Raw genomic sequence first — 18,793 nt, 5'->3', positions numbered from 1 at the left:
CCCTCTCTCTCTCTTTCCCTCCCCCTCTCTCTCTCTCCTTCTCTCTTTTAAGAATCCATTATAATTGGCAGCATCTAACCATTAATTACTAAGTTTTTGATTAGTACTGAGTTTCATTTCAGAGTCAGAATCAAACACTATCATTAATTTCACAAGGGAACGGCTGTGAATGTTATCACTTGGTGTCCTGTTCACACAGACTGACCAATGTTATCACTTGGTGAGCATAGGTGTCCCTATCTTTTGCATTCTTTAAGTTTCTCCCCTTTTCTGAGCCTTCCTTCCTGTCAATTTTGTAGTGCAGTATATGTGTTCTATAATGCAGCATTACATTTTAGTCTAAATGTTTAAAGACAAGTTTTAAGGCTATAGACTTTCTCATTACCTCACACCTCTCTGCATTGAACCTTATCTAACACCTATCCACCGTTTTGTCAATCTCCTAATACACACTGCCCTCCTCACAGTTCTTCCAAGTCAGGTATGATATGCAAACTTTGAAATTGTTCATTGCACTGTAAGATCCAGATCTTATATGTATATATGTGTGTGTGTGTAATAGATATATCAGGAAAAGCAAAAGTAAATACACCGACCTCCGAGGAGCTCCACTACAAACCTTCTTCCAGCCCAAAACACTTTCATTGACCATTATTGTTTCTTCCTATCACTCAATCAATATTGTATCCATGTTGTCGCTGTTCTTTTATCCCATGACCTACACCTTTCCTCAACTCTGTAAGCTGCTGTATCAAATGTATTCTGGAAATCTATGTATACCACATCAAAAGTATTATCCTCCTCAACCCCTCCTGTTCCTCTTAAAAATAAAATAACTCCAAGGTAGTTAAGCACTACTTTTCCCTTTAGAAATACATGCTGATTCCTCCTAATCAACTCTCACCTTTTTCCACTGATTCAATTCAAATAATTGTTTCCAAATATTTTCCTGTTACTGAAATTAAACTAATTAGTTTGTAATTGTGCTAGTTTGTACTTGCAACTTTTCTTTTGAACAAAGATGTAACACTGGCAGTTCTCTAGTTCTTTGGCATTTCCCCTGAGTCCAGAGAATACTGAAATATTATGGCTAATGCCACTGCAATTTCTATCCTCTCATCCAAGGATTTTGAACAAAGTATCTCATTCAGTGCATTGTTAACTTTAAGTGCCGGCAGTGTCTCAAAGACTAATTTCTTTTTAATTTTCAACCCTTTTAGGGACAGAGTTCATTCTTCTGTCCTCTGTCACCGTGGGCTAGGCAGTATCCTCCTTCTTTGTAAAACCCAATGCAAAGTATTCATTTAATACCTTATCCATACCCCCTACCTCCATTAGTAAATCAGGGGAGAGATTGAGCCTGCAGCAGGGAAGGTTGAGCCCTGTGAGGAGTATGAACCCAGCATGACTAGGCACTTTTGGACTGTGGTACTGAATTGTTAACTGTTTCTTTGTTTTTCTACTTTTTAATAAGAAGGACTGCAATTTTTAACTTTCTGTTTTCCTTATTTTTCTACTTTGTATCTAAGATTCTGTATCTAGGTACCTTTTGTACCTAAGATGGCACTGTAAGTGGCAACTTTTAAACATTTCAGTGTAGTCCTGTGAATACATGTGACAATAAACCTAATTCACTTTAAATCCCCTTTTTGGTCTTTAATCAAACCTACTCCTCATTTTAACCAGTCTCTTGCTGTTTATATGCTTACAGAAGACTTTGGGATTTCCATTCATTAGCTGCTAGTCTCTTCTCATACAACTTGGTTTTTAATATTTGCTTTTCCACTTCCCCATTAAACCTTTGGTATTCTTGTTGATTCTTGATCATATTTTCAGCTATGCATGTAATGGAATGTAATTTTCTATTACTGTATAGCTCTATGATTCCCAACGTTTTCAATACCAAGGCACGCTTCAATGAGACAAACAATTCCATGGAACACCTGCTTTTATTCTCCTTTCAGAAATACAGTATGTGATAATTGCATAATGCTCAAACTGAATGTTATTGCAAGAAAGATCCATAAGCTGGCAGCATAACTGACAATAGTAGACACTGAGAAGATCAGAAGCTCGGGTAAAACGGTGCTACTGCTTCCTCAAAATCTTTTAGCACAACTTTCTCAGCTTGGGCTGTAGCACACTGGTCAAAAAATACTTGTTTAGCTAACTCTAGCCTACCGGGAAAATGTTAATCTACATATTCATGTTTGGCCACTTCATTGGCCAATGTGCTACTGTGCTTTCCTGCAATAACACCTACAAACTATGTAGAAGATGTTTTTTTTTAAACATACTCTCTCAAATTGTCATGATTTGACAACTCAGGACAATATAATTTGTTGCAATATTCCACTGTGGCTTTAGCATTAACCCCATTTCACTTTTTCCGCACTTTGGCATAACTTGTTGATATTTGGAAGACAAATTAATAAAGAAAATGTTTGATTACATTCTACTACAGTACATGAATGAAATATGCCAAGGTCAAAGATCTTATTTTGTGATATGTGAGAGAGTGTACAAAACACCATCTTGTAATACTTACTATTATTTTAAAAATTAACTTTAAAAAATTATTCACATTTGAACAGTAATTTTCTGTGATGGTAACATTATCAAGTTGAACATCAGAGAACAGCTAGTGTTATGCAAGTTCCTTGGAATCTATGCTTTCAGTTAAACCTCTTTCAAGAAGTCAATTTTTTTTGTATAATCTAGGGGACATTTTACACATTGGAAATCCGAGACTTTGCTGTGTCATTTACCTGCTGGGACAGGTAGCTTGAGTTTGTTTGGCACCATTCTTTGTCAGTTGTTTCATTTATCTCTGCATGTAATCCATTTTGGCATTTGAAATTGTCCTGCTGAAAGGATTGCTTTCCGAGCTTAAATTCTTTAATTTAAAAGTTATAATTATGCAGCCAACTATACGTGTCAGCTATTCTCAGGGTTGCCTTTAACCCTTTATCTCCCACTTTTTGGGTTGTTTCTAAAGAAACATTTAGCACAGTTTCCATCTCTGTGCTGCATTAATTTTCTTTTGAGTCCTGAATACAATGAGAATCTCAACAAAATTTCTGTTTAAATGTATTCACATTTTTAAAGTCAATTTTTTAAATAATAGAAACTATTGCAAGTTTTGATAAAATCCCACATAGGAGGTTAGTGAGCAAAATTAGGGCACATGGTATTGGGGGCAAAGTACTAACTTGGATTGAAAGTTGGTTGGCTGATAGGAAACAAAGGGTAGTGATAAACGCCTCCATTTCGGAATGGCAGGCAGTGACCAGTGGGGTACCGCAGGGATCAGTACTGGGACCGCAGCTTTTTACAATATATGTTAATGATATAGAAGATGGTATTAGTAATAACAATAGCAAATTTGCTGATGATACTAAGCTGGGTGGCAGGGTGAAATGTGATGAGGATGTTAGGAGATTACAGGGTGACCTGGACAAGTTAGGTGAGTGGTTAGATGCATGGCAGATGCAGTTTAATGTGGATAAAATGTATGGTTATCCACTTTGGTGGCAAGAACAGGAAGGCAGATTACTACCTAAATGGAATCAATTTAGGTAAAGGGGCAGTACAGAGAGATCTGGGTATTCTTGTACACCAGTCAATGAATGTAAGCATGCAGGTACAGCAGGTAGTGAAGAAGGCTAATAGCATGCTGGCCTTCATAACAAGAAGGATTGAGTATAGAAGCAAAGAGGTTCTTCTGCAGCTGTACAGGGCCCTGGTGAGACCACTCCTGGAGTACAGTGTGCAGTTCTGGTCTCCGAATTTGAGGAAAGACATTCTGGCTATTGAGGGAGTGCAGCGTAGGTTCATGAGGTAACTTCCTGGAATGATGGGACTACCTTATGCTGAAAGACTGGAGCGACTGGGCTTGTATACCCTTGAGTTTAGAAGACTGAGAGGGGATCTGATTGAGACATATAAGATTATTAAAGGATTGGACACTCTGGAGGCAGGAAACATGTTTCCGCTGATGGGTGAGTGCCGAACCAGAGGACACAGCTTAAAAATACAGGGTGGACCATTTAGGACAGAGATGAGGAAAAACTTCTTCACCCAGAGAGTGGTGGCTGTGTGGAATGCTCTGCCCCAGAGGGCAGTGGAGGCCCAGTCTCTGGATTCATTTAAGAAAGAGTTGGATAGAGCTCTCAAGGATAGTGGAATCAAGGGTTATGGAGATAAGGCAGGAACAGGATACTGATTAAGGATGATCCGCCATGATCATATTGAATGTTGGTGCAGGCCCGAAGGGCAGAATGGCCTACTCCTGCATCTATTCTCTATTGTGATGTTTTGTACACAAATGTATTAATTCAATTACTTCACTAAGACCAGCAATATCAACTGTCAGTACCATGGGTAGTGTCCTCTATGTTGACTATTCCATATTTCCCCACTCACACTCTACTGCAGTCCCTGAGCTCCTCCATGTTCTGTCGTGACTATTTCAGCTTATGCCTTTTGAAAAATATTGCTTCTCCCTGACTCTTTACTCACTAAACAATTATTTCCCTACTCCAGTGTTCACCAGGGCCATCAATGGCATCCTTTGCCCTGTTACAACACCTCTCCCTTTAATACTATTATTTGCATCCATCTTCATAACATCTACCATCATCCCTTCTGTCCAGTTCATCTTCATTTTTACTAAGGTGCCCAGTTAGATGCCCTAATGACTTTCTCCATGAACAGGATTCAGCTGTTAAGCCAAGAAGATGTTCGATCTACCATGCAGTTCAGTGATGTGATATAAGTTCCAAAGCCAGGTAGGTAGGTCCTATGCACAAACAACTATCAGGATGTATCAAAAAAATCTGCCCAATTCGCCATCAGTGGGTAATATGCCATTCATGCTCTTGCTTATTATACCTTTCATTGCAAGCTTGTGCTTGCAAGACTCAGAAGTATGTCCTCATTAGATGTGATTCTACTATTAGAAATCAGATACTAAATAACCTGGACAGTGCAAAACCAATGTAAGATTATCAGCTGGGCCTGCAATGTGCTACATTCGTGTAATAGAAGCGATACACTTAAATACTCAGGGCCCTATTTATGGAGGCAAAAGGAATTTCTACATACTTTACACCCTCTTTTAATGAAAAAGATCTGTCATGGAGATAGCCAAACTGATTTCTCAGACTAAATACTGGTCTGAGAATTAAAATTCACAGTTAACTATTCTTGCTGCATTTCCATCGTGTTTCTGGTTCAACCAATCAATACCCTCTTCTCATTCTGCATAAAATGGTATTTATTTTCCCCCAGGTGTGTTTCTTGCATCTTCATTCTACTGAGTACTCAACTTCTGAATATTTAAGTTCTGTACAAGTCAGGAATATTTAAGTTCTGTACAAGTTTCTGACCTAATTGTTTCCTTTCAAACTAAATGTAAAATGCAATCATATTGTGGTTGGTGATATCTTGGGGTGTCTTAGCTCCGGGATCATTCACTAATGTTGAGATACTACACAATACTGCTACTATTACTGCTTTCTTGTTGGTCCAAGATGTGCTGCTATAAGAACTTACTTCAAAAGCATTCTGTGAATCTCTGAAGCAGGCTATTGCTGCTAATTTGATTTATTAAGTTTGCATGTGGATTAAAGTCACACCTCATTATTGTGGGCATTTATTATACCTTTCTGTATATTGTATTGCTAGAGGACCTGTAGACCACTCCCACTGGTGACTTCTTTCCTCTACTATTCCTCATCGCCACTCAAACTGATTCTCCTCCTGAACCAAGGTCATCTCTAACTATTGCACCAAAGTTATTCTTGCTTAACAGTGTTACCCCTCCACCTTTAAATAGTGCCTTTCTTGTCCTGAATGTCATTTCTTGCTTAATGATCAGTTTGCACTTACAACCCTGTAACCCCTTTCTCGTGTAAATAGGCTAAATAAACCTAAAACCTATTGGACTGTTGCAGAGACTGACACTGAGACCCTTAACTGCCCCCCTCAAAGTCGTACTATCCTGTCCTTGACCACTAACCAAATCAGAAGACTCTATCCTATGTGAGTGCCTGCCACCTGGTGCAAAGAATCCAAGTAACTTACTCCCTCCCTGATGCACCAATGTCTGTATTTTGGCCTCTCACTCCTAAACTTTGATTCAAAGCTGCTAGAACCTCAAACACTCACCACAAATTTAATTGCCCTGGATTACCATGGTATCCAGATGCTTCCATTTGCTGCAGCTTTGACACATCTGAACTGCCAGTCTTAACGCATTTAAATTATATAGTTTACTTATTTACAAACTTTGCCACCAATTTATGTAGTGTATTAAAAATTAAGAATAGAAAAGACTTCAACCACTTCACAGAAACTCACCAAACAGCTCTTTGTTCTGTAGAGCCAATTTCAATGCAGTCAACTGAATCAAGTTCTACCCCTAATCACCTGCCATTTGATCCTCTTCTCACTTTTTGTGTCAAAAATATACTTTATTCATTACCTATAAGGAAGTACAACAAGTGTCACTACATACTGAGGTTCTACCTGTCCCTGATGGTGTGAGGGATGGAATTGGCCTCGTTGTTGCAGAACACTTCCAAGTAGTTGGTCCGTTCCATATCACCTGTCCTTCGCGGAGAAATTTGCAAAGGAAAACACTTTTTTGACCACAAGTCCATCAGGAAGTGGTTAATACGTGGCATCCTGGAGACCCTGCAGGAAAAGGAGATGGTGGATCCTGTTGTGTGGTTCCCTGAGCAGATTGTCAAAGTCATTTGGCAGAATGCCTCTTCACAAAGCTTTCCAACAAGCCTGAGGACATCGCTTGGCTGGTGAGATCCTCCTCGTCTGCACCAGTGCACACTGCCCCCCCAAAGCACTTGGGAAGTGTTGAGATTGCCACACATCTCCTTCTGGAATGAGATGCAGTGATTTTCGTCAAGGTTCAATCTGAGCACCTCTGTGGCACAGGACTCTGAACTCTAGGGTTTGTTTCCTGGGACACACCAAGGCAAACATCAACTCTGCCTGGAGGACCATCGTCTGGGTGAAAGACGCTCTTTGGTCTGCCCAAAACCTGTTGGCTTTTCAGATCGAGGAGTTGGCCTTGACCAAGTGTTGGGAACTGGCACATTCCAAGGGCTCTGTGCTGAGGGATGCACTAAAGTTTGGGAGAGCTGCCACGAGGTGCAGTGGGGAAAGACCACTGTTTGAAGTCTTTCTGTTGAAGTTAAATGGGGGTTCATTCAATTATCTGAGCCCCCCGCCTCAAATGCATGTGCATGACTACATTCACAAGAGATGCCTTTTGATTTGTTTGAATAGAGTCAAACTCCACTGTTTGTTTCCTTGATATGCTATTGTACAGAACTAAACTGCATTTGTGACTATGTATACATAAAGATATTTTTTATGAATAAAGTGTAGTTTTGAAATATAAAGAAAAGTACAAAACAGTGCTGAATAGACTTTGGAGAAACTTTGCAGCAATTTTGACATTACTCCTTACAGGTTCAATCCAACAAGAAAGCATTTTCTAGTAATGAAAGGAAACTGCTTACGTAGCCATTAAGGCTACAAAGGTATCTTGAAAGTTAACAGACCCTTGTGTCCTTTTCTCACCTCTTTTAATTTCAAAAATTTGCCTTATTTCTGGAAATTATCTATAAGTACCTATAAATGGTCCTAAAACTGTTGTTTGTAGAGAAAAAGCAAACAGCACATTGGAATTTGACATTCCTCCAAGCGTTTCTGCGGTTGCATCACAAGGTATTTTCTACTAGTGAGGGAAACTATTTGCATATATTTTGAGTCAACGAGAGTGTTACACTTTGGCAGAAAGGCCTCTGACATTGGTCTTTCTCCTCTCCGCCTTGGTAGCTTTCTCAAGCTTTAGTGTGCCTCCCTACTTTTCTTTTCCAAAATATACTTTATTCATAAAAACACTCATCTATAAGTACAAAGATTCTAAATCCGTTTTTGCAGAGAAGCTACAGGGGATGTGCCAGAAGACTGGTTTGGCAAATTACCACTTTTTAAGAAAGGTGATAAGGACAAGCCAGGGAATTATAGGCTGGTGAGCCTGACAGTGTTGGCAAGTTGTTGGAAGGGATCCTGAGGGACAGGATTTACATGCATTTGGAAAGGCAAGGACTGATTACGGTTGGTCAACATGGCTTTGTGCATGAGAAATCATACCTCACTAACTTGATTTAGTTTTTTGAAGAAGTAACGAAGAGGATTGATGAGGACAGAGTGGTGGACATGATCTAAACGGACTTCAGAGGCGCTCGGCAAGGTTCCTCATGGTAGACCGGTTAGCAAGGTTAGACCTCATGGAATACGGAGAGAACTAGTCATTTGGGAACAGAACTGATTCAAAGGTAGAAGACAGAGGTAGATGGTGGAGGGTTGCTTTTCAGACTGGAGGCATATGACCAGTGGTGTGCCACAAAGGTCGGTGCTGGATCCACTGCTTTTCATCATTTATATAAATGATTTGGATGTGAACCTAGGAGGTATAGTCAGTAAGTTTTGGTGTCATCTGCAAATTGGAGGTGTAGTGGATAGCAAAGAAGGTTACCTGATCTTGATCAGATGGGCCAATGGGCTGAGGAGTGACAGATGGAGTTTAAATTAGATAAATGTGAGATGCTACATTTTGGAAAGGCAAATCAGGGCAGGACTTATACACTTGATGGTAAGATCCTACGGAGTGCTCCTGAATAGAGACTTTGGAGTGCAAGTTCATAGTTCCTTGAAAGTGGGTTCACAGGTAGACAGGATAGTGAAGAAGGTGTTTGGTGCACTTGCCTTTATTGTTCAGTGCATTGTGAGGTCATGTTGCGGCTGTACAGGACGTTGGTTAGTCCACTTTTGAAATATTGTGTTTAGTTCTGGTCACCCTGCTATATGAAGGATGTTGTGAAACTTTAAAGAGTACAGAAAAGGTTTACAAGTATTTTGCGAGGGTTGGAGGGTTTGAGCTTCAGGGAGAGGTTGAGTAGGCTGGGGCTATTTTCCCTGGAGCTTTGGAGGCTGAAGATGACCTTATAGAGATTTATAAAATCATGAGGGGCATGGATAGGGTGAACAGCCAAGGTCTTTTCCCTGGGTTGGGAGAAGTCCAGAACTAGAAGGCAAAGGTTTAAGTTGAGAGGGGAAAAATTTAAAAGGGACCCAAGGGGCAATTTTTTTTTTTTTACAAAGAAGATGGTGCGCATATCGAATGAGCAGCCAGAGCAAGTGGTGGAGGCTGGTACAATTCCAATATTTAAAAGACGCCTGGATGAGGATATGAATTGGAAGGGTTTAGAGGGATCTGGGCTAAATGCTGGTCAGCATGCATGAATTGGACCGAGGGATCTGTTTCCATGCTGTACAACTCTATGACTGTAAAAGAAATAAACAAAACATTGGAATTTTGACATATCTTGGAACTTATGCTCATTTTCAAAAACAAAGGCAGTGTCTGCTTTTGCAGGAAACTATTAATGTTCATTTTTGAGGCACCTAGAGTGTCTGATAACTGAATGTTATACTTTGGTAGACAGACCCTAGATTGCAGTGTTCCCCCACTGTGGCTTGATAACAGCTGCCCCCAAGCTTTAATGTGACCCTCAGCACGTACTTCTTGGCACATTCCAAGGTCAATCTGTAACACTTGATTGAGGTCAACTCTTTGCACTGGAAGACCAATAAATTTTGGCCAAAGGGAGTCTTTGACCTCCAAATGCAGTTGATATTTGTATTGGTGTGCATCCGGGGAATGACCCATACAGAACAGCGTCATGGAGCTGCTCGGGACAAACCTTGGCAAAGCTACTGCATCTCTCTCTGGACCTTCTTTGCAAAGGCACATTCCAGATGGAGACTGACCATCTCTTCACCCTTGAAGCAGCTGCATTGGTGATGTGTGGTGATGCACAGAAGACCGGGCATGTGTGAATTTCTGATGGGCAGTGCCCTTCTCAGCACCAGCCAAGCTATGCCTTGGTGCTTGTTCGAAAGATTGGATGATGAGGCATTCTCCGAAATGACAGGCAGTCTGCTCACAGAACCACATGACACCCTCTCCTTTTCTTGCTGGGCTTGAGGATGCTACATGCTGAATACCTTTTCATGCACTTGTAGTCAAAGGTGCTTTTCTTTGCAAATTTTTCCATGAGAAACAGATAAGGAGCAGTCTTGCAGTGTTCCGCAGCACCGAGGCCAGACCTATCCTTCTCAGGATAGATAGAATTTTCTCATATGTAGTGACATTTGGTGTTTGTATATTCTTCTTTAAGTGAAGCTGACTCTTACCCATTCCGTTTAATAATGCTGACTGCCTGTCTTGGGGTCCTCACCATGTCCAGAATGTGATTGGCAAGTATTTCTGCAAATGGAAAACATGGTCTGCACATGTAATAGGCTTTGAGGCAACTTTTTAACAATGGCGTTGCATTCCTAATACTGGCTTAGAGTATTGTGGTTCTTCATGTCTATCGATCCATACAAAGCTGCATTTCTTACGGTTTAATTTCTTGCCAACAATGTCATTGATCATATTCTAGTTCCAATCAAGTATACATCCAGGAGTACTGTACTTGGCAGAAAACTATGATGAAAGTGGTCTGCTCATACTTGTAGTTTAGTTGGAAAAAAGCAACTAAAACAATTGGCTTTCCTAACAGTACTGATTAAAATGGAACGAAAATTGGACAACTTTTGATTTGGGCCATGTTTTGCTTTTGCAAAAGCTTTTGTTTCACTTGGTACCAAAGACAGCATTTCCTTATTTATTGTGTCTATTTGTACGCTTGTTTACAGTCTCAACTATTAGATACCATTCAGTTTCAATGAGCAAAATATTTTGGGAAACTTAAAATCTGGCCACTATTTTTTATGCAGCCATGCAGCACTATCCTGCAAGAAGTGAGAAAGAAAAACAACAAAATTAATGAGTATGTGACCTTGTTTGATTTACAGACAATTGTTAATGGAGTGCAAACCACGTGGTTGGAATGTGATTTATAGAGAGCTCATTTCGTGGTTAACAATGGTGTAATATAAATGTTTTGCCTTGTTACATCGTTGTCTCATTTCTCAAACTACACTTTTGGTACCAGGTGAACCACAACTTCTACTTGCTTTGAAGCACAACATTTTACCAGGTGAACCTTAGTTCACCCCTGTCGGACTGCCAGTACTCAATTATGCTTTCGGTGTATTTATAACACTGGTTTTCATTAACTTCTGAATCACAAGGCTGCTTGGGAAAGTTTCTTAGCTCTTCGCTATAGTTTCAGATTTTCTCAGCAAAAATAATATACTAAGGCTTTACGGCTGGTAACCAAGCAGTTAACTTCAAAATAAAATCTGACATGTTTAATGCAGCAGAAAATGACATAACTGATCTGCACCTAATTATATTTCTTAATTTCTCTGCCTTTCAGTGTGATCACATTTATCAATAATCTTCTGTCTGAAGTCCATTTTCTTGCCACTCCTCCTATCCATTAAATTGCTGATCTCCGTCTTGATTATACTCAGTGGTGAGACATTCACAATCCCCTGGAGGAAAGAATTTCAAAGGTTCACAGCCACATGAAAAATTAATTTCTTTCCATCTCAATCCTAAATGATCGACTTAATAATTTGCCTCCAAATTCATAGAGATGGAAGAGACACTTCAGCCCATCGTGCCTGCACGAGTCATCAAGCACCAATCTACTTTAGTTGTATTTCACAGTACTAAACCTGTTGTCTTGTGTACTATGGCATTTCAAGTATTCAAATAAATATTACTGAAATGCTGTGATCTTTCTCACTTCTATCACCTTTTTCAGGCAGAATTCCAGACTGGCCCAAAAAATCTTTTCCTCAAATTCCATCAAAGCCTCTTGCCCTTATTTTAATTTATGCCCTCTAGTTATTGAACCTTCTACAATGGGAAAAAAAAACTTCCTATCTATGGCCCTCATAATTTTGGACAGCTCATTCAGGTCCCCCACTAAGCCTTCCCTGCTCCAAGAAAAACCCAGCCTGTCTTTTAAGACACCCCAAACAGGAGAAATAACTCTTTTATTATGAATAGGCAACAGCCTAGTTCTACAATCAGTGGTCTTTTAATCTGGAGACCCAGGTAGTATTGTGGGGACCTGGGTTCAAATCCTGCAATGGTAGGTGGTGGAATTTGAATTCAATAAAAATCTCGAATTAAGAACCTAATGATGATCATGAATCTCTTGTCGATTGTCAGAAAAACTCATCTGGTTCCCGAGGGAAGGAAGCTGCTATCCTTGCTTGATCTGGCCTACATGTGATTCCAGATCCACAGCAATGTGGTTACTCTCTGGGCAATTACGGTTAGACAGTAAATGCTCGCCTAGCCAGCAACATTCTAATCCCGTTAAAGAATAAAAAAAACTACCCTTCTTCACAATCTTGTATATTTCGGTGAATTCCAGATCTACTGATTCAGTCTCTTATCATAGGACAGTCCTTTCATCCCAGGAACTAATCGAGTGAACCTTTGGTAAATCTCATCCAATGTATGTATATCCTTCAGTACACAGATCTGCAAGTGTGCTTTTCCCAAAGTCCTGTACAATTGGAGCAACACTTCCTTATTCTTGTTCTCCAATCCCCTTGCAAGAAAGGCCAAAATGACATTTACCTTCCCAGTTGTGTGCCGCACCTGCATGCTAAGTTTGTGTTCCTTGTGTGACTACACTTGATTCTTCTTTGTCATTAACACTTGCAAGTTTCATATCATTTGAAAAAAAAATCTGCTTCTCATCTTACAAACAAAGTGAGTAAGTCTCACTTGCCCCCCTTATGCTTTATCTGCCACCTTGTTGCCCACTCGATCAACATGACTTATCATTTTGTCGTTGCTTTATCTCCTCATCACAATTTGTATTCAGAGCTATTTTAATACTGTTACACTCCTGCTGTAAATATTGTGCTAGCAGCTCCTCTATGCATTCAACACCTCACCAGAACCCCAAACCCCCTGGCTATTGACATATTCTTAGTCTGGAATGTGTCCTTTTGTCCTATTGAGACAATGTAACAGTACTTGAATTCACATAATCAAGTAATACAACTGCTATGGCTTGCCTTTGCAGCATCTTATTTTAAAATAGACAGGTCCAGAAGATTTCACACTGGGTCAGTTTAAGTTTTACAACTTATGAATATGGCATGCTGCTACTGATTGTGACAGTACAAGAAGCGCAATACATATTTACTGGCATTTTATCAGGCATAAGGAATTATAGTCAGAAAGAGAGGTTTGAGAAGTTCAGGCTTTGATGCAGTTAATATTTGACTCTGCATCAGTTAATATAAATGGAAAAGTAGCGTTTGCCTCAGTATTGAACTTAAAATGATACCTGAATAATTATTTTTCACTTGTCATGAAGCTGCAATTACAAATTGACCAATCGCTCTTATGGACTTCAACAATAGTTACGCGGTACTTTCACTTCATTCTGAAGTTTGATCACCAAATTGTCTCCCAGTTAAACCACTGTTCCCTTATTACTGTGTATCCTTCAGTAAGTTAATGAATAACTCTCATTTAATATTTGTAGGTTCTCTTCAATAAACAAAGAAATAAATTCCCTAAGTTGTCCAGTCTTTCTTGCTACTTCCAACTCTAAAGCTTCTATATGAGTTAATTCCTACCTTTTTTTTCCATCAGCAGTTACCCTGCAGCACTTTGCTACCTATTTAGTAGGGAGTACTAAACTTATCTGAACTGGTCACAGATCACAGTTTGGAGCAGGCACCCCAGAGTGTTTCATAACCTCCAACTCACCATAATGCAGAGTCTTTAAATGAAATGTAGAATTTCATCTTTCCTGGCTGAAATGATCTGATCCAGAGCTAAACCTAGAATTATGTTGGTCCATGTAACTCTATTCCAATAAATGGGCCACCAATTGAGATATCGGAGATGCTGCTTTGGATATAACAATTTGAGTGCACCATCTTACTAAAGCAATTAAAAATTCACCTGTTCACTTAACTATATTCTCTTTTACTATATTCTACTCATCGCAGCTTCCAAATTCAGATTTCATGAACTAATCTGAAATTTGGTGCTTTGAAGCAGCACTTGCTTAGCTCACTGATACTGTGTTTGCATTAAGCCAGGACCACTCAGCTTCTGACCTAATACAGCCTTGGTTCAAATATGAACAAAGGAACTGAATTTCAGATGTGAACTGAGTGCGATTGCCCTTCACATCAAGGCCACATTTAACTGAGTGTGGCGTCAAGGAGTCACTGGGAATTGGGGGTGGGGGGGGGGGGGGGGAATTTCCACTTGTTGGAATCATACATAGCAGAAAGGAAGATGATTATGGTTGTTGGAGGTCAGTCATCTCAACTCCCGGACATCTCTGTAGGAGTTCCTCGGGTTAATGTCGTAGGACCAACCATCTTCAGCTATTATGTTAATGACTTTCCTTCCATCATAAAGTCAGAAGTGGGGGTGTTCACTAATGATTGCATAATGTTTAACACCATTCATGACTCCTAAGGTACTGAAGCAGTTTCTGACCAAATGCAGCATGACTTGGACATTATCCTGGTTTGGCCTGACATTTTGCAAATAACATTTGCACCACGTAAGTGCCAGACTATGACCATCTCCAACAAATCAAGAATTTAACTATTGTTCCTTGATATTCAATGGTATTAAATCTTCCATCTTCAACATCATGGGAATTACCATTGACCAGAACATGAATTGGACAAGCCATATAACTACTGTGGCTACAAAAGCAGGTCAGAGCTGGGGTTTCCATGGTGAGGAACAAATTCCTCATGTCCTCAAGCATTCACGACACAAGTCAGGAATGTGCTAGAATAATTCCCACTTGCCTGGATGAGTACAACTCCAAAAACACCCAGTTATGTATCCTGAGGTGATGTCTGATGAATCGAGTGGTTGGATGCTCAGGTTTTCATCTGCTTCTTCCTTTTTTTTGTGTTGAGCCTCCCATGGGTGTGTTGAAGGTGCTTAAAATAGTTCACACCAGTTCAGGGGATGTTGGTCTGAAAAGAGTTAGGGATATTGGAGCACCAATTCTGCTCCTAGATTTTCAGATTTTGCAGAGGCAACTCTGGTAATACTTCTGTAGACATTAGGGATATCTGTATATTTTCATGTCTTCCACTCAAACATGAAGGATGCTGCACTGTAGAACATGAATTTGATTTCAGATTTGAGGTCCTAGTCATCAAACACACTGCTCCTCAGATGGCCAAAGGCTATAGTAGAACACAGGACATGATAATGAATTTCATTGATGTTTACTGTCATTGAGAGGAGGCTTCCAAGGTATTCAGCTTCAACACAGCAGCAAGAAAGGAGGCAGCAAATGGATATACCAAGGCCCAGGGCCAGGGGCCCAGCACTTTTAGCTTCAACACAACAGCGAGAGAGGAGACAGCAGGACTGTAGGACTGGGGCCCCATTACCGGGAAAGGAGGCATAGTTTAACAGCTGCAACTTCAGGAAACTGCTGTTGGGGAAATGATTGGTTCATGATTTAGCAAATTTATTTTTGGAAGAGGGATTAACTGAGAAATAATAGGAAAGTGTAAAAGTTACACAGCCGACCTAATAAATTAATATAAGTAAGCAAAGAATGGTAAGGAAAGTAGAGTAAAGTTAGCATAAGGGAAATATGTTTAAGACCAAGTAAATAAGTTCAAATTTAAGACATAGCAGCACAGGTCAGTTGAGTGGACTGCATGGCCTATAATATGTAGGAAGTAAGGGAACCTACTATGCTTCTAGAGGACCATATGTGTTAGAAGTGCTTCCAGCAAAAACTTGAGCTTCAGGTTTCAGAGCTTGACAACGACTGAAGACGCTGTGACACATCTGCCAATTTGAGAACATATTATCCACATAACTGTCAGCTTGGTGGATGTGCCAGAGTGGTTACACCACAACTTAAGAGCCTGAACAAAGGAAAGAAGGGGGTGACTGCCAGACACTCCAAGAGAAACTTGCAGGTGGTACAGAAGTTCCCTGGCAACCCACTCACAAATTAGTTTTCCATTTTAGAAACTGATGAGGGTACTGGTTACTCAATTAAAAGGGCACAGGAATCTGCGAGGGGCTAGAGATAGCTTGAGTAAGTGGAAAAAGTCTTAGCAGATGGAGTTTATGGGAGGAAAGTGTTAGGTCATGCACTGTGGCAGAAAAAATATCAAAAGGCTGGCTATTATTTAAATGAAGAGAGACTCCAAATAAGTGCAATGTAAAGAAATCTGGGTGTCTTGTGTATGCAACACAAAATGTTAGCATGCAGGTGCAGCACATAAATAAGGCAAATGGAAATGTGGCCAATAATGTGAGGGGGTTGGAATTTAAAAATAGGGACATGAGGCTACACCAAAATACTGTTTATAGGTTTTGGTCCCTATATTTAGAAAAGGATAGACTGACATTTGAGGCTGTTCAAAAGAGATTCACTGATTGCTGGGATTAAAAGTTGACCGAAGAGAACGGCTAAATAAGTACATCTTTCTTCATTAGAGTTTAGAAGAACGAGATGTGATTTTATTGAAACATGTAAGAATCTGAGGGAGCTTGGCAGGGTAGATTTGTTTTAATAGATATTTTTATTGAAAAAAGGAAATTGTTAAAGTTTACAGAAGTAATACAAACAAGTATAAACACCAATATAAAATTAAATAAATAAGAAAAAAATAAAAGAAATAAATAATAACCGAAACCAAAATAAAAACCCAACTATCTACTGATCTATCCTACAAACAACCAAAACATAAAATAGGATATCATACATTACTAGTGATAAACAACAGAATAATTAAATAACTAAGTAAATGCTCAAAATAGATTTACATCAAGTCATAATAAAACCCGTATTTATATGGGATTCCTCCTCCCGGGGGTCCCCAGACCAGCCAGTACCATTACCACAGTTAGACAAAAGTCCTTGACAATATGGCTGAAATATCTGTGTCGATATAGTTCAAAAAAGGCTGCCATATTTTATAGAATAATTCAGTTTTTTGGTGCACCATATTTGTGAGGAAGTCAGGGGGGATATATTCCATGATTAACCTGGAGGGCCTTCAGCTGCCTAATTCACTAAAATATTTTCCCTTGCACAAAAGGAGAGAATGGAAAATAGTTTATTCTCGTGCACGTCCAGGAAGGGAAAATCTGAAAACCCAAGAGTAGAGACCCTGGATCCAATCTAATCTCTGTACCCAAGATCTCTGAAAAGGCATTTGCCACTCTGTCTCAATACCTGCAGATTTTATGGCAAGTTCTATTTTGCATTTAGGACACATTGGGGATGCTCCTACCTTAAATTCTGCGAGTCGTTTAGGTGCTATATGAGCCCTGTGGAGTATCTTTAATTGAATAGCTTGAGTTCTATTACAAATAGAGATCTTTCTGGCATTTTCCCACGTGTCCTCCCACATTTCTAAAGAGATTTCTAACCCCAGTTCTTGGTTCCATGTTTTAAATAATAGTTCCATGTCTTTCGATACCTCATTATATAGGAAAGGTAGATGTTAAAAACTACTGAGGCGAGTCTTGAACTAGGGAGCATAGCTACAGAATGAGGGGGCACCCTCACGTAAAACAGATTTGAAGAAATTTCTTCACCCAGAGGGTAGTGAATGTCTAGAATTCTTTACACCAGGGTTGTGGAGGTTAGATCACTGAAAGCACTTATAGAGGTGGGAGGAAGAATTTTGAAATACCAGCAAGTTAATAACTAAGTTGAACTGGCCTGAAAAAGGAGTTGAGGGCCTGTAGCAGATCAGCATTGATCTTGTCATATGGCGGGGCTGACTTGAGTGGCTGACTAGCCCTGCTTCTGCTCCTATTTGTATTTTTATGTTCTAGAAAATAATGAGTAGGAATGAACAGTTTATTTTCTGTTTGGCAGGCTATGACTGGTGGTGGGCTGCAACGATCAGTACTTGAGCCCCAGCTGTTCACAATATGGGAGTTTGGGAACAAATGTATTACTTCTTAATTTGCAGATAACGCACAACTAAGTAGGAATGTGTGGTGTGATGAAAATGTAATTTAGAAGGATTCAGACTGATTTATTGCACGGGCATGAAACAACATGGAATGTAATATTGAAAAAACGGAAGATTATACATTTCATTTAAGAAATACATTGTTTCTTAATTGTAAAAGGTTGGAAAGTGAAGATGTACCTTTCTGGTAACTAAACCTTCTGGTTTGTCCACTAATGCCAGAATAAGTGCATGAGAGAAGAGGGTCACTACTGCTTCTTCCACTCATTGGTCCATTGTGAAGGCAATGTAATTATTTGTTTTGGCAATGGTAGCATTAAAGACCTTTTTAATGCAGCTATGAACTGCAACCTGGAACAATTTCGGAGAATGTTTTCTGTTGCTGCTGAAGGTAGTTTCATGGACAGTCACAGAACATGGTGTCCTCAATCAGTGACAGTCTGGTTGGTGAACCAGCCTGATTGCCGATCAGAAATATCCAGCTTTGTAATTCTTGGCCTATAAGACGTAATGAACCAGGTAAGTCTCCAAGGGCAAAGCCCCTGATTTGCTACCTTCTAACAAACATCTAAAGAATTCCCTGCTTTTCTTTTGAAAGTAGATTAGAAGATTAGAATTCTTACAGTGTGGAAACAGGCCCTTCGGCCCAACAAGTCCACGCCGCCCCGCCGAAGCGCAGCCCACCCATACCCCTACATGTACCCTTTACCTAACACTACGGACAATTTAGCATGGCCAACTCACCTGACCTGCACATCTTTGGACT

General features: G+C 39.8%; 1 protein-coding gene across 2 annotated transcripts in view; it reads left to right on the top strand.

Moving 5' to 3' along the window:
* Window positions 1-18,793, top strand: part of cryl1 (crystallin, lambda 1) — a 97,060-nt gene that overhangs the window by 25,449 nt on the left and 52,818 nt on the right. The gene's annotated exons all lie outside the window — the stretch shown is intronic.

This window comes from Chiloscyllium plagiosum, unplaced genomic scaffold, assembly GCF_037043375.1.
Source record: "Chiloscyllium plagiosum isolate Xiang-an unplaced genomic scaffold, Cpla_swu_hap1 HiC_scaffold_6, whole genome shotgun sequence".
Lineage (NCBI taxonomy): Eukaryota > Metazoa > Chordata > Chondrichthyes > Orectolobiformes > Hemiscylliidae > Chiloscyllium > Chiloscyllium plagiosum.
This window is presented reverse-complemented; position numbering and strand designations above follow the sequence as displayed.